The sequence below is a fragment of the Natator depressus genome, chromosome 28 (genome assembly GCF_965152275.1).
Source record: "Natator depressus isolate rNatDep1 chromosome 28, rNatDep2.hap1, whole genome shotgun sequence".
Lineage (NCBI taxonomy): Eukaryota > Metazoa > Chordata > Testudines > Cheloniidae > Natator > Natator depressus.
The window spans coordinates 6,227,326-6,236,771 of NC_134261.1; positions in this window are offsets into that span (position 1 = coordinate 6,227,326).

Genomic DNA, 9,446 nt, shown 5'->3' on the forward strand with positions numbered 1-9,446 from the left:
AGCAGGTGGTTTAGAAGGGGGCTGAGGAGGGGGCAGGGGTTTTGGGGGAACTCAAGAGCAGGGGCTCAGGAGGGGGGCTTATGGGGGCTCAGGAGGCGACTTCATGAGGGGGGAGGAGGGGGCTCAGGATGGGGGCTGAGTCGGTTGGCAGGGGGCTCTGGAGGGGGAATCAGGAGGGGGCAGGGCGCTTTTGGGGGCTCAGGAGGGGACACCAGGGGACTCAGGAGGGGAGAGTGGGGGGCTCAGGAGGGGAGAGGGTGTCATGAGGGGGGATCAGGATGGGGGAGCAGTGGGCTCAGGAGGTGGGAGGGGGCTTTGAGGGGCTCAGAAGGGGGGAGCGGGGGACTCAGGACGGAGCATTCAGCTCAGGACGGGGGAGCAGGGGGCTCGGGGGAGCTCAGGAGGGGCTCATAAGGGGGGAGCAGGGGGCTCAGAAGGGGGAACAGGGTGCTTAGGGGGCTCAGGGGGGCTCAGGAGGGGACACCAGGGGACTCAGGAGGAGAGGCTCAGGAGGGGACAGGGGTGTCACAAGGGGGGCTCAGGAGGGGGGAGCAGTGGCTTCAGGAGGTGGGAGGGGACTCAGGATGGGGGAGCAGGAGGCTTAGAGGATCAGGAGGGGGGCTGAGGGGGGAGGGGGCTAAGGCAGGGGCTCAGGAGCTGGGAGCAGGACTCAGGAGGGGGCTCAGGAGGGGGCACGGGGTCGGGGGGCAGGGTGCTTACAGGGGCTCAGGAGGCAGAGCAGGGTACTCAGGAGCAGGGATCAGGATGGGGCAGGGGGCTCAGGAGGGGGGCAGGGTGCTTAGGGGGGCTCAGGAGGGGGCATGGTGCTCAGAAGGGGAATCGGGGACTCAGGAGGGGGGCTCAGGAGGTATGAGGAGGCTTAGGGGGCTCAGGAGGGGTCAGGGGGCTCAGGAGGGGGCCTCAGGATTTGGGAGCAGGGGGCTCAGGAGGGGACAGGACGCTTAGGGGGCTCAGGAGGCTCTGGAGGAGGTGTGGCCTCTGGAGGGGGAAGCAGGGGGATGAGGAGTTGGCAGGGTGCTTAGGGGGGAACAATAGGGGAGAGCAGGGGGCTTTGGGGGGCTCAGGGGGCAGGGCGATTGGGGGGCTCAGGCAGGGGCAGGAGGTTTAGCGGGGCTCAGGAGGCAGGAACAGGGTTCTCAGGAGGGGGGTTGAGGAGGGGGCAGGGGGCACAGGATGGGGACTCAGGGGTTGTGACGAAGTGGGACTGTTCTTAATGTTTCCTCTGAATAGTGCGGGGATGCCTCAGTTTCCCCTATGGAGTTCTTAAGTATCTAGGGGGTGGGGTAAGGGTGTATGATCATTGCAGAGCCCTAGAGGGCAGGTGTGGGCAGGGGTCTGGACACAGAGACTGGCCGACACCCTGTTTCCTGGCACCTGATGCCCTGGGCCCTTCCCCCCTGCAAGGTGAGAGCTAAAGGGTTGGAGAACAAAGGAATCAGGTGTCCTCCTGGCCCGGGAAAGGGACAAAGCCCAGAGGAGGAGGGGCTGGAGGGGGAGTCAGTTGGGGGCTGGCTGGGGACATGGAGCGAAGGGCAGACGTGGTTGTCTGGCTCATTGCCCCCCAGAATGGACCCGGCTGAGGGGTCCTGTTCTCTGCACCTACAAGCTCTGTGTTAGACCATGTTCCTGTCGTCTAATAAACCTCTGTTTTACTGGCTGGCTGAGAGTCACGTCTGACTGCGGAGTTGGGGGGCAGGACCCTCTGGCTTCCCCAGGAGCCCACCTGGGCGGACTCGCTGTGGGAAGCGCACGGAGAGGCAGAGAGGAGGCTGGATGCTCCGAGGTTAGACCCAGGAAGGTGGAAGCTGTGTGTCCTGCAGAGAGGAGACTTCCCCAGAGTCCTGCCTGGCTTCATGGGGAGCAGGTCCAGAGCATCGCCCGGGGAGTCCGTGAAAGGGGGGCTCAGGAGGTGGGAGGAAGTGCAGGAGTGGGGAGCGGTGGTTCAGGAGGGGGCTGAGGAGAGGAGGCAGCAGGATGAGGAAGGGGGCTCAGGAGGGCGGCAGAGGGGGGGAGAAGGGGGCTCAGGAGGTGGGCTGAGGAGGAGGGAGCAGGGGATGCCGGAGGTGGGAGCAGGGGGCCTAGCGGGGCTCAGGAGGAGGGAGAAGAGGGCTAAGGTGTGGGGCTAAGGACAGGGGAGTGAGGGCTCAGGAAAGGGGACTGGGGATTCAGGAGGGTGGGTAGGGGGGTCAGGAGGGGGGCAGGGTGCTTAGGGGGGCTCAGGAGCGGGGCAGGGGGGGTAGTAGGGGGGCTGAGGAGGGGGATCAGGAGGGGGGATAGGTGGATGAAGAGGGGGCACAGGAGGGGGCAAGAGGTTCGGGAGTGGCAATCAGGAGCGGGAGTGGGGGCTCAGGATGGGGGCTAAGAATGGGGCAGGGGTCTCAGGAGGTTGGCTCAAGGAGGGGGGCTCAGTAGGGGGAGCAGGAGGCTCAGGAGTAGGGCTCAGGAGGTGGGAACAGGGGGCTTAGCAGGGGGCCGGGCTCAGGAGGGGGTTCAGGAGTGGGGGCAGTAAGGGGGTCAGGAGGGGGCATGGAGCTCAGGAGGGGGGGCAGGACACTTGGGGGGGTCAGGAGGGGGGGTCAGGAATGTTGGGGGGGTGCAGGAGTGGGGCAGGTGGCTCAGAAAGGGGGGATGGTTCTTATGGGGGCTCTGGAGGGGGCCTCAGGAGGGGGGAGAAGGGAACTCAGGAGTGGGGCTCAGGAGGGGGGCAGGGCATTTGGGGGCTAAGGAGGGGAGCAGGGGTTCAGGACAGGGGCAGGGCTCTAAGGGGGGCTCAGAAGGGGGTCAGGAGGCTCAGGAGGGGGGCTCAGGATGGGGAGTAGGTGGCTAAGAAGAGGTGCTCAGGAGGGGGAGAGGGGTATCAGGAGGGCGTTTAGTGGGGCTCGGGGGGGTAGGTTGCTTGGGGGGGCTCAGGAGGAGTAGGAGGGGGCTCAGGAGCGGGGTTGCGGGGACTCAGGAGGGGGCAGAGGGTTTGGGAGGTCACAGGAAGGGGGAGAAGAGGGCTCAGGAAGGGGGAGAAGAGGTTTGGGGGCTCAGGATGGGGGATGAGACTGAGGAGGAGGAGGGGGGAGCAGGGAGCTCAGGAGGGGGCAGGGGGCTCAGGAGGGGGGAGGAGGGTGTGACGATGTGAGGCAGCAGGGAGGGGGGAGTCTTGACTTGGGACTGTGCCCTGGGGAGGGGAGACCTGAGGGCCTGTCACCTGAGCGGGGAGGGGTGTGGGGGGGTGACACCTCTGCCCGGGAATGTGGACAGAGGCTGCAGGAGAGAGCCTGCTTGGGGGGGTTGGTTTCAGTTTGGGGCTGGGCGGAGGAACGCAGGGAACCCCAGGGCTGGGGTCTAAGCTCCCTGCCCCCCCAGAAGGACTTGACCGAGGGGTCCTGGGTGTACCCACAAGCTCTGTTTTGGACTGTGTCCCTGTTGTCCAATAAACCTTCTGTTTCACTGGCTGGCTGAGAGTCTCAGTGAATCCCAGGAAGAGGGGTGCAGGGCCTGGACTCCCCCACACTCCTTGACAGCCCCCCAAGCCCACTTCCTGAGCCCCACAGCTCCCTCCTAAACCACCATCCCCCTCTTGAGCTCCCGCCTGCTCCCACCTCCTGAGCCCCCCTAAGTGCCCTGCACCCCCCTATTGAGCCCTGTGCCCCCTCCTGAACCCCCCTCCTCAATCCTCTACCCCCCTCCTGAGCCGTCCTCCTGCCCCCCTTCCTGAGCCCCCTGCCCCCTTCTGAGTCCCCTGCTTTCTCCTCCTGAGCCCCCATAAGCCCCCTGCCCCCTCCTGAGCCTCCCTCCTGTACCCTGACCTGCTTCTGAGCCCCCCCAGGCCAACTCACCCTACTAAACCCCCTGCTCGCTCCTGAGCCCCTCCTGAGTCTCCTGCTCCTCCTGAGCCCCCCTACTGATGCCCTGCCCCCCTCCTGAACCCCTAAGCACCCTGCCCCCCTCCTGAGTACCAGTTCCCCCCTCCTGAGCCCCCGTCTGTGCCCTGCCCCACCTCCTGAGCCCCCTCTGGAGCCACTTGCTCCCTCCTGAGCCCCCTTCCCTCTCCTGATCCCCCCTAAGCATCCTACCCAATTCTGAGCCCCCCTCCAGAGCCCCATGCCCCCTCCTGAGCTCCCAAAGCACCCTGCCCCCTCAAGCGCCCGCATCAACAGAGGTGACCTGCCACCTCCTCATCCCCCGCTGTCCTCTCCTGAGCCCCCCTAAACACCCTGCCCCCCAGAGTCCCCTAAGCATCCTGCCCCCCCTCCTGAGCCAGCTGCCCCCTCCTGAGTCCCCAAGCCCTCTGCCCCCTCCTGAACCCCCCTAAACACCCTGCTCCCTCTTGAGCCCCCTGCTCCCTCCTCAGCCCCCGTAAATGCCCTGCCCTCCCTCCTGAGCCTCCTGCCCCCTGCTGATCCCCTCTAAGTGCCCTACCCCCTCCTGAGCCCCCTGCCCCCTCCTGAGCCCCCCAAGCAGTCTCCTCCCCCATCCTGCCCCCTCCTGATCCCTCGCTTCCTCATCCTGAGCCCTCCTCCTGAGTGCGCTGCTCCCTCCTCCTGAGCCCCCCTAAGCAACCTGCCCCCACCTGAGCCCCCCGCTCCACCCTCCTGAGCTGCCTTCCTGAACCCACTGCCCCTCCTCCTGAAACCCCTTCCTCCTCCTGAGCCCTCCCAAGCCCCCGATCACCCTCCTCAGCCCCCCTTTTGAGCCCCGCCAAGTGCCCTGCCCCCTCCTGAGCCCCCCCAAGCCCCTTCTCACTCCTGAGTCCCCTGCTTCATCCTCATGAGCCCCCTAAGCGCCTTGACCTCCCTCCTGAACCGCCTGCTCCCCACCGAGCCCCGTTCCCCACTCCTTAGCCACAGTAAGCGCCCTGCCCCCTCCTGAGACCCCTCCTGACCCCCCTGAACTTCCTGCCATCTCCTGAGCCCCCCTCCTGAGCCCCATGCTCCTTCCTGTGGCCCCCCAAGGGCCCTGCCCCCCCGTGCCCCCGCTCCTGAGACACCCTAAGCACCTTTCTCCCCCTCCTGAGCCCCCCTCCTGAGCCCTGATCCCCCCTCCGGAGCCCCTAAGCACCCTACCCCTCCTAAGCCCTCTGCCTCCTCCTGAGCCACCCACCTGAAGCCCCGGTCGCCCTTCCTGAGCCCTCTGCCCCCATCCTGAGCCCCCTCTCCCCTCCTGAGCCCCCTTTCTGATTCACCCCCCCATCCTGAGCCCTCCTAAGTGCCCTGCTCCCCCCTCCTGAGCCCTCCTCCTGTGCCCCCTGCCATGTCCGGAGGCCCCTGCTCCCCCATTCCCATATGAGCTCCTGCTCCCCCATCCTGAGTCCCTATAAGCAACCTGCCCCCCTCCTGAGCTTACTCCCCGTCCTCAGCCCACCTCCCCAGCCCCCTCCTGAGCCCCCTGCCCCCTCTTGCACCTCCCTCCTGCCCCCCCTTTCCCCTTCCTGAGTTTCCCGTGAGGCAGCAGGGAGGGGGGAGTGTTGACCTGGGAATGTGCCCTGGGGATGGGAGACCTGAGAGAGGGGTGTGTGTGTGTGTGTGTGTGTGTGTGTGTGTGTGAAAGAGAGCGAGAGAGAGAGACACCGACCTCTGCCCGGGAATGTGAACAGAGGCTGCAGGAGGGAGCCTGCTGGGGGGGTTTAGTTTCAGTTTGGGGCTGGGCGGAGGAGCGCAGGGAACCGCAGGGCTGGGATCCAAGCTCCCCGCTCCCCCAGAAGGACTTGACTGAGGGGTCCTGGTTGTACCCACAAGCTCTGTTTTAGACTGTGTTCCTATTGTCCAATAAGAAAAGGAGGACTTGTGACACCTTAGAGACTAGCCAATTTATTTGAGCATAAGTTTTTGTGAGCTACAGCTCACCTTCTGTATTACTGGCTGGCTGAGAGTCTCAGTGAATCCCAGGAAGAGGGGTGCAGGCCCCGGACTCCCCCACACTCCATGAGAACTGGTGGCAGAGGTGGGATCTACACACCCCGTGAACGGCGCTTCCTGCAGTAAGTGACTGGGGAACAGTAAAACGAAGGGGGATTGATGGGGACCAGGCATCCTGAAGATTCAGAGAGAGACGGTTTCAGGGGCTGGTTACCCCCTGAGGGGTGTGTGACCAGAGAGAAGGACTTTTGCAGTAACAGGGTCCACGGTGGATTGCAGCGAGCGGTCCCTGGGTCGGAGGAGTCTGCAGCTCGACCCTGACAAAGAGGTGGTTGTGACGAAGTGGGACTGTTCTTAATGTTTCCTCTGAATAGTGTGGGGGTGCCTCAGTTTCCCCTAGGCAGTTGTATCTAGGGGGTGGGGTATGGATGTATGATCATTGCAGAACCGTAGAGGGCAGGTGTGTGCAGGGGTCTGGACACAGAGAATGGCCGACACCCTGTTTCCTGGCAACTGATGGCCTGGGCCCTTCCCCCCTGCAAGGTGAGAGCTAAAGGGTTGGAGAACAAAGGAATCAGGTGCCCTCCTGGCCTGGGAAAGGGACAAAGCCCAGAGGAGGAGGGGCTGGAGGGAGTTTCAGTTTGGGGCTGGAGGGTTACATGGAGTGAAGTACAGACGTGGTTGTCTGGCTCACTGCCCCCCAAAATGGACCCAGCTGAGGGGTCCTGTTCTCTGCACCTACATCTCTGTGTTAGCCAGCCAGTAAAACAGAGGTTTATTAGACGACAGGAACATGGTCTGAGAGTCACGTCTGACTGTGGAGTTGGGGGGCAGGACCCTCTGGCTTCCCCAAGATCCCGCCTGGACGGACTCACTGTAGGAAGCGCACGGAGGGGCAGAGGATGCTGAATGCTCGGAGGTCAGACCCAGGAAGGTGGAAGCTGTGTGTCCTGCAGACAGGCTGCTCACAGAGAGGAGACTTCCCCAGAGTCCTGCCTGGCTTCATGGGGAGCAGTTCCAGAGCATCGCCCGGGGACGCCGTGACAGTGGTGACCTCAAGAAGGACTGACACCCTAGGGGTTCTTCCTGGAAACTGTGGGAAGCTGCCCAGGCCTGCGAGTGGCAGCAGGGAGATGTACGCTAAATGCCTTAAGAGTGAACTGGTGGAGTTGTGCAGGCAGAGGGGGCTGTGCATTGGGAGGTCCACCAAGGAACAGCCGATTGCCCAGCTGGAGGAGAGGGATCACTTGGATGACCCGATCCCTGTCCCTGAAGGAAGCCGCCCGGTGGACGCAGCATGGGCCCTGGGGCCTGACCGGGCTGGGAGGGGTCAGGCTGCTGCCGAGGACATCCCGAGACCCTTCCTACCTAAGCCTGGGGGAGGGGTTGGGGGAAGCCCAGTGAATACCGAGGGCACCCTGACCCCGGCAGCCAGCTAGGGATCCTCCCGGCGGAGCTCCCCATCCCTCGAGCAGAGGTGGCTGGAATGGGAGAGAGAGATGAAAATGAGGGAGCTGGAGGATCATGAAAAGCAGCATCAGCATGAGCGGGAAGAGGAGGAGAGGCAACGCCAGCATGAGCAGGAGGAGAAGGAGAAACAGAGGCAGCATGAAGAGAAGCAGAGACAGTATGAGCTGGAGCTGGCCAGGCTGAGGAGCAGTGGGGCCCCAGCTGCGGTGAGTGAGGGAGGACCCAAGACTGCAAGGACAGGCTTCAGTTTCTCACCCCCTTACTGGGCCCCAAAGCCATGGAGGTGTACAGCCGAATGACAGGGATGGAGGCAGGGGACTACAAACTGTTCAAAATGGCCCTGCTCCATGAATTTGGGCTGACCCCCGAGATGTACCGGAGAAGGTTCCGGAGTCAGCATAAAACGCCTGAGGTCACCTACCTACAACTGGCCAACTGAATGCAGGGATGTGCCCGCAAGTGGGCAGCTGGGGCCCAAGCTAAAGAGGACCTGCTGGACCTAATCGTACTGGAGCAACTGTATGAACAGTGCCCTTCCGACCTGAGGCTGTGGCTGGTGGACAAAAAGCTCGAGAACCCCCAGCACGCAGGTGTCAAGGTTCCTTCCCCACTCTGAACTCTAGGGTACAGATGTGGGGACCTGCATGAAAACCTCCTAAGCTTACTTTTACCAGCTTAGGTTAAAACTTCCCCAAGGTACAAAGTATTTTACCCTTTTGCCCCTGGACTTCCACTGCCACCACCAAACTTTATCTGGGTTCCTGAAAAAACGGAGTTTGGACACATCTTTCCCCCCCCCCAAAATCCTCCGAACCCTTGTACCCCACTTCCTGGGGAAGGTTTGGTAAAAATCCTCACCAATTTGCAGAGGTGACCAAAGAGACCCAAACTCTTGGATCTTAGAACAATGAAAAAACATTGTTTCCTTACAAGAAGGCTTAATAGAAGTAAAAAAGAATCACCTCTGTAAAATCAGGATGGTGAATACCTTTACAGGGTAATTAGATTCAAAACAGAGAATCCCTCTAGGCAAAACCTTAAGTTACAAAAAAGACACACAGACAGGAATATTCATTCTATTCAGCACAGCTATTTCCTCAGCCATTTCAAGAAATCATAATTTAACGCATACCTAGCTAGATTACTTACTAAGTTCTAAGACTCCATTCCTGTTCTGTCCCCGGCCAATGCATCACACAGACAGACCCAGACCCTTTGTTTCTCTCCCTCCTCCCAGCTTTTGAAAGTATCTTGTCTCCTCATTGGTCATTTTGGTCAGGTGCCAGTGAGGTTACCTTTAGCTTCTTAACCCTTTACAGGTGAGAGGATTTTTCCTCTGGCCAGGAGGGATTTTAAAGGGGTTTACCCTTCCCTTTGTATTTATGACAGCAGGGCAGCTGGCCAACGAATTTGTGAACAGTCGGTCAGGGTGTAGTAGGGAGGAGTCCCAAAACAACAGGAGGCAGAGAGAGAGTCACCATGGGACCTCTCAGTGGGGAAATATGGAGAACCCCCTCCCAAGTCGAACGCCTTGCGTCAGGACCATCCAACCCACTCGAGGGGACTAACGTGACCTGAGCTGCTATCACTGTGGCCAAAGAGGCCACATACGGACCCAGTGCCCCAGGCTCAGGGACAGACTGAACAGATCCAACCTACCCAGGGTTAACTGGGTAAGGACCCAGCTGGACGAGGGGCAGACAGCCCAGGCAAGGGGGGCTGCCAGCTTACCACCCGCTCAGGAGGGAAGAGTACCCCAGGCCAGCTCCGCCAGAGGGCTGGATTCTCTGGACACAGGGTTCTTGGTTTATGGGGTGGGCGCGGGGTTGTCCATCCGGAGAGAGTGCCTTGTTTCCCTGGAGGTGGATAGGATGAAGGTCAATGGATACTGGGATACAGGCACAGAGGTGACGCTGGCCACCTTCCAGCACCTGGTGGATCAGCTACTGAGGGGGATGGAGAGTTTTGCCGTGGCATATATTGATGACATCTGTGTCTTTAGCTAGACCTGGGAGGACACGTGTCCCAGGTTAGACAAGTGCTGGACCGACTCCAGGGGGCTGGGCTGACTGTAAAAGCAGAGAAGTGCAAGGTGGGGATGGTGGAAGT